This window comes from Delphinus delphis, chromosome 2, assembly GCF_949987515.2.
Source record: "Delphinus delphis chromosome 2, mDelDel1.2, whole genome shotgun sequence".
In the NCBI taxonomy this organism is placed as follows: Eukaryota; Metazoa; Chordata; class Mammalia; order Artiodactyla; family Delphinidae; genus Delphinus; species Delphinus delphis.
Window position 1 is genome coordinate 22401548 of NC_082684.1, and position 7166 is coordinate 22408713.

Genomic DNA, 7166 nt, shown 5'->3' on the forward strand with positions numbered 1-7166 from the left:
ATAATCAGTGTGGAAGTTAATTTGAACAACTGCCAGTTATACAGTCAGACCCGGACACTTGGGGTACAGTCATATTAGTTGGTTTCAAGAATAAATTCCCCTGGGTTCAGAATTCTTCACACTCACTTAAGGCTAAGCTCATGCGTCCAACTCTTGTGGTAGTGTATAATTCTGTCTTTAAACAGTAGATTAGGAAGCAACAGTTGGAGCACAATAATTGTAAGGGAAGAAACAAAATTTAGGTATTTAATTATGTCCTTCGTTGTGACCACTGGGAATTTTATTCTGCTTAAATATAAAACAGTATAAACTCTGAAGTGCAATCCTTTTGTTTGGTTAGTGCAAATTTTAGTCTGTAAATGAAATACTCTCATTTCATTTCATGACTATTACTGAAAATAATTGTGTCATATATGAGAGGAGGAGGTGTTAAAAAATGAAGTGCTCTGGGTGTCAAATATTCTAGAAATGGCATCAGGATCAGACCCTATTCTTTAATAATTTGAAAACAAACACTTTATTAAATACAGAAATAGAGGTATGGTGGAAAGAGCATGGGCTTCAGAGTTAGGTAGATCTGAATTTGAGTTAAGGCTCCACCTTTCCTCAGGGGACTTTGGGGCAAGGCATTTAAAACCTTTGGGCAAGGCATTGTTTAGGGGGAAGAACAATACCTCCCATGTAAGGAGGATTTGCCATGAATAAAGGAGAAAATGAAGGCAAAGCACCTAGCACAGGTGTAGGCACAGGGTAAGTACAATGTGGGCCAGTGCATTCCATTTCTAGGACTGCCATAACAACTTACAACCAACTGGATGGCTTAAAATAACAGAAATTTATTCTCAGTTCTGGAAGTCAGAAGTTCAGAGTCACGTGTCAGCAGGACTGTGTTCCCTCTGAAGACTCTAGGGGGAGAATCCTTCCTTGCCACTTCAGCTTCTGGTAGCCCAGGCTTTTCTTGATTTAGAGCTGCTCATTCCAGTCTCTGTCTCATTTTCACATGGCCTTTTCCTCTGTGTGTCTAATCTCTCTGCTTTACTCTATAAAGACACTTGTCACTGGATTTAATAAGGCTCCCTTGGGTAATCCAGGATAATCTCATCTGGAGATCCTTAACTTAATTACATCTACAAAAACCCCTTTTCCAAATAAAGTCATATTTAGGGGTTCCGGGACACGGACATATCTTTCTGGGGGCCACCATTCCACCGACTACAGTTAGCTACTCGTATTATTAATATTAAATACTGTACATACTGTACATATATTGGTCTCTGTACAGAGTATATCCAAGAAATAGTATACTTCTCCCGTTGTCACATGTCAGGGCAAATATGGTTCTGTGTCTTCTCTTTTTGCTGTGTGGTTCAGAGAATGTAGTAGACCCTAGAAGCTCCTTCAGTACAGTGTTTTCTTGCCTCTAGGTCTTGGCAACTGAAAGAAAGTTCATGAGTAGGAATGTGAGGAGGGCTTTGTTTCTGATGAACTGTTTTTTTTTTTTTAACATCTTTATTGGAGTATAATTGCAATACAATGGTGTGTTAGTTTCTGCTTCATAACAAAGTGAATCAGTTACACATATACATATGTTCCCATATCTCTTTCCTCTTGTGTCTCCCTCCCTCACACCCTCCCTATCCTACCCCTCCAGGCGGTCACAAGCACCGAGCTGAGATGATCTCCCTGTGCTATGTGGCTGCTTCCCACTAGCTATCTACCTTATGTTTGGTAGTGTATATATGTCCATACCTCTCTCTCGGTTTGTCACAGCTTACCCTTCCCGCTCCCCATATCCTCAAGTCCATTATCTAGTAGGTCTGTGTCTTTATTCCTGCCTTACCCCTAGGTTCTTCATGACATTTTTTTTTCTTAAATTCCATATATATGTTTTAGCATAAGGTATTTGTCTTTCTCTTTCTGACTTACTTCACTCTGTATGACAGACTCTAGGTCCATCCACCTCATTACAAATAGCTCAATTTCATTTCTTTTTATGGCTGAGTAATGTTCCATTGTATATATGTGCCACATCTTCTTTATCCATTCATCCGATGATGGACACTTAGGTTGTTTCCATCTCCGGGCTATTGTAACTAGAGCTGCAATGAACGTTTTGGTACGTGACTCTTTTTGACTTTTGGTTTTCTCAGGGTATATGCCCAGTAGTGGGATTGCTGGGTCATATGGTAGTTCTATTTGTAGTTTTTTAAGGAACCTCCATACTGTTCTCCATAGTGGCTGTACCAATTCACATTCCCACCAGCAGTGCAAGAGTGTTCCCTTTTCTCTACACCTTCTCCAGCATTTATTGTTTCTAGATTTTTTGATGATGGCCATTCTGACTGGTGTGAGATGATATCTCATTGTAATTTTTTTTTTTGGCAGTGCGCAGGCCTCTCACTGTTGTGGCCTCTCCCATTACAGAGCACAGGCTCTGGACGCGCAGGCTCAGCGGCCATGGCTCACGGGCCCAACCGCTCCGCGGCATGTGGGATCCTCCTGGACCAGGGCACGAACCCGTCTCCCCTGCATCGGCAGGCGGACTCTCAACCACTGTGCCACCAGGGAAGCCCTCATTGTAGTTTTGATTTGCAATTCTCTAATGATTAGTGATGTTGAGCATTCTTTCATGTGTTTGTTGGCAGTCTGTATGTCTTCTTTGGAGAAATGTCTATTTAGGTCTTCTGCCCATTTTTGGATTGGGTGGTTTGTTTTTTTGTTATTGAGCTGCATGAGCTGCTTATAAATTTTGGAGATTAATCCTTTATCAGTTGCTTCATTTGCAAATATTTTCTCCCATTCTGAGGGTTGTCTTTTGGTCTTGTTTATGGTTTGCTGTGCAAAAGTTTTGAAGTTTCATTAGGTCCCATTTGTTTATTTTTGTTTTTATTTCCATTTTTCTGGGAGGTGGGTCAGAAAGGATCTTGCTGTGATTTATGTCATAGAGTGTTCTGCCTATGTTTTCCTCTAAGAGTTTGATAGTTTCTGGCCTTACATTTAGGTCTTTAATCCATTTTGAGTTTATTTTTGTGTATGGTGTTAGGGAGTGACCTAATCTCATACTTTTACATGTACCTGTCCAGTTTTCCCAGCACTACTTATTGAAGAGGCTGTCCTTTCTCCACTGTACATTCCTACCTCCTTCATCAAAGATAAGGTGACCATATGTGCGTGGGTTTATCTCTGGGCTTTCTATCCTGTTCCATTGATCTTTCTGTTTTTGTGCCAGTACCGTACTGTCTTGATTACTGTAGCTTTGTAGTATAGTCCGAAGTCAGGCAGCCTGATTCCTTCCTCCAGCTCCGTTTTTCGTTCTCAAGATTGCTTTGGCTATTCGGGGTCTTTTGTGTTTCCATACAAATTGTGAAAATTTTTGTTCTAGTTCTGTGTAAAATGCCAGTGGTAGTTTGATAGAGATTGCATTGAATGTGTAGATTGCTTTGGGTAGTAGAGTCATTTTCACAATGTTGATTCTTCCAATCCAAGAACATGGTATATCTCTCCATCTATTTGTATCATTCTTGACAACAAGGACCACACGGAGCAAGGAAAATGACTTCAAGCAAAAGCAGATGTAATTTCATTCATTCATTCATTCATTCATCCATTATTCACTCATTCAGTGTATCCAGTTTATTGAGTGTTTACAACATGACAGGCACTGTCATATGTGCAAAGGATTTAATGAGGAACATAACAGGCTAAGTCCCTGCCTTCATGGAGCTTACATTCTAACTGGGAAAGACAGATGATTAATAAGTAAAATTTTAAAATTAAATAAATAAATAAATGGACAAAATAATATTGAAAACTAGTAAATACAGCTGCGATCAAAGACGGATGATGAAATACATAGTGGCCAGGGGAGTGGGTACTACTCCAGAAAGTGTGGTTGGGGAAGTCTTCTTGGAGGAGGTAATGTTTGAGCTGAGACTTAAAGGATGAAGGGAAGCCGGACCTCACAAAACTCTGGGGTAAACATACTAGGAAGAGGAAATAGCAGCTTCAGTATATTTTGTGTGAGGAAGTGTTTTCTGTTTTGTTCACTGATGTGCCTCAAGTGTCTAAAACATTACCTGGTGCATAGTAGATGCTCAATACGTATGTCTTGAATGCAAGCAGTGAAGGAAGACCAGTATGGCTGGAGTGTGACAGCGTAAACAAGAAGGGGATTGAAGGGTGATGAGGTTAGAGAAGTATGAAAGGGCTAGAAAGTAGGGCCTGTAGGCCCTAGATTATATCTGAGTGCAATGAGAGTCTATTGGAGAGTTAAAGCAGAGGATAGCATGATAAAATGATTTATTTTTTTAAAAGATCACTATTCCCAAAAGGAGAGGAAATAATACCAGTCAAAATCAGAGCAACCACAATGCCTCCATACTTAATACAGGCCTGGCAGTTGGCATATGCTTATCCACATATGTCATCCTCATTTCCATTGGAGAACAGATATTACTTCCTGTAGTGGGAAGGGAAACATTACTATTTAAAACAAAAAATGAATTGTCTTTGGTTCTTCTTAAGGGAGATAACAGGAGGAGGTGGCATAATTCATATAATGGGAAGAATGAGTCTTTATACTGGTTCCTTCTCTGTAAAGACACTGAAGAGTAAGGGAGCCACTTCTAGGAATGTGATCCTACAGAGCCCGATGTCACAGCTTCTGATGTGTTTGGGGTTGGAGCTAGGAAATGGGGGAAAATAGATGGCCCTTTATTTTTGAAGCACCTTAATGACGTTAAAAAGTAGGCTTCAGAAGGTTTGAGGTAAGGAGTACAGAGAAGAACTGCTGTGTGTGACAAATGCCAAGAGATCGTGAGAACTTGAAGGCTGGTTGGAGAAGAAGGAAGAGAAGTGAAGAGGGCTGGTCCTGCATCACGTGGAGGGACGTCCCCAAGGAGGAAAACAGCCCGGGAGAAGTTTCTATAATCGAGGATAGTTGAGGGGCTTTTTTTTTTTTTTTTTTCTGCGGTACGCAGGCCTCTCACTGTTGTGGCCTCTCCCGTTGCGGAGCACAGGCTCCGGACGCTCAGGCTCAGCGGCCATGGCTCACGGGCCCAGCCACTCTGCGGCATATGGGATCTTCCCGGACCCCGGCACGAACCCGTGTTCCCTGCATCGGCAGGCGGACTCTCAACCCCTGCGCCACCAGGGAAGCCTTTGAGGGGCTTTTAAGAACAGCAGTGTCTAAAGTTCAAATTGAAGGCATATGCGGTTATGATTCTGTGATGGGAGGCATTCCCCACCCTCATCACCACAAATCCCTTTGACTCTTAAGCCCTCAAAAAATGGTCTGATTCATTCAAAAGGCTTATCATCATGGAGGCTTTGGGGAATCAAAGGAAGAGGGGATGCCTTTTGAGTTGAGCTAGTTGAGGGTGAAGGGAAGACAAAACTGCAGGAGACAAGATGTGAGTGGGATTGAAGGTACAGTGGATCAAGAAAATCAGAGCAGAAGGTCAACAGGAGAAACATATACTCCTGGGTGTCTCCAGACTACTTAGGGTGGGAGTCAGCATGCTGCTTTCTCCTGTGTTTGAATGGGAGTTTACACCTTTTAATTTAAATATTAAAGAAATGGTGACCTACAAGACAGGAGAATTGGGGTATAATCAGGTGTCTGGCTGACACTTAGGTCGTTCCTTGAGGGCCATTAATGACATACAAGAGAGTAAACAGCAGGTCCCAGGTTTGAGCCCTGATCTGGTTTATGTTCCTCAGTGGAGGGCCTTTTTCACCTACAGAGACTCCCTCCCACCCCACCTCTGTGGCCATGAGCTTTTGTCATCAGGGGCTTCAGATGGGAGAACTTAGGGGAACCATGGACTAGTTTCACAGCTAGTGCTTATATACTGTAGTCTTGCAGCTGCCAGGTAAATGGTTTAGAAAATCACAGCAAGTTTCATGACCAATATTTAAATTACACTAGTTTAAATTCTGGATAGTTAAATTTTATCGACATTGTTTTTCTTCCCAATATTTTTTTTTATTTCTTCCTATACACACTAGGCAAAGAAAAAATTGGTTCTATCAGAAAAGCCTGCAGTTTGACTTATTTCTTTGAACTTCCAAGCAAAATATTTTTGATGAATATATTGTACTATTATTTCTTCCATTGTATAAAATGATTCTAGTGAGTCTAGGAAGATTATTTTTGTTTAATAATTAAGACAGGAGATTTTTGGAAGGAGGCTGGGGTTTCAGAGGTGACGTCTTATCTGCTTTGCTCGTATCCTACAGATAAGAACTTTCGGCTCCTAGGAGTGATGTGCCGTGGAAAAGGCCACATGTTGTCAATAAGATTTTAGAAAATTAAAGCACATTCTCAGATAGAATTAGAGAAGAACTTGTGGTGTTGCAAAAAGAGCCTTTTCTAGCAATGGCTCTGACTGAAGAGAGTGTTCGAAATTCAGTTGCAGGCTTTGGATCCTGGCAACACAGCAGACAGTGCTAGTGTGAGCTGCGATCCCTACTCCTCGTCCCTTGCCCTAACCACTCCTCCAAGCCTTCTTGGTACAAAAGAAGAAAAAAAATTGTATACAGAACTGAGTGTGAAAGAAAGGAAAGAAAGTCCATTGAACCTTAGACATCGTGTAAAAACAAGCAAACAAAAACCTCTCCATGACTGTTTTCCTTTCTGTAAAATGAAATTAATAATAATACCTACCTTGTAAGTTTGTTATAAAGATTAAATGAGTTAATATAGTAAAATATTTAGAACAGTGCAGGGCACATGTCATGTGTTATAGGTGTTAGCTTTTATTGTCATTTTTTTTGTGGAGTTTTCTAATCCCCCTTCACTGAAGAGGGACTTCAGACAGGAAAACTGAGTCACAGAGAATGTTTTTTTTTTTTAACAATATGCCAGAAGTTCAGTGGTATTACAAGCGTCACATGAAGATTGAAACCCAGGTAGTCTCTAAATTAGAATCAGTGCTTTTAGTCTCTGCACTGTAGTGCCTTTCAAGGAAGCATGCATATGCCCAGGGCTCTGGTGAAACAGAAGGAATCCCATGAGAACTCAAGCACAGCTATAGAATCTACATTTACATCTAGTCCTGAGCAAGATAAATAAAGATACCAAATTGCTTTTTATGTTACAGACACTGGTCATGCATGAATCTTTCAATAACCCAATGCAGTATGCTTTAGATTTGCCCCCATTT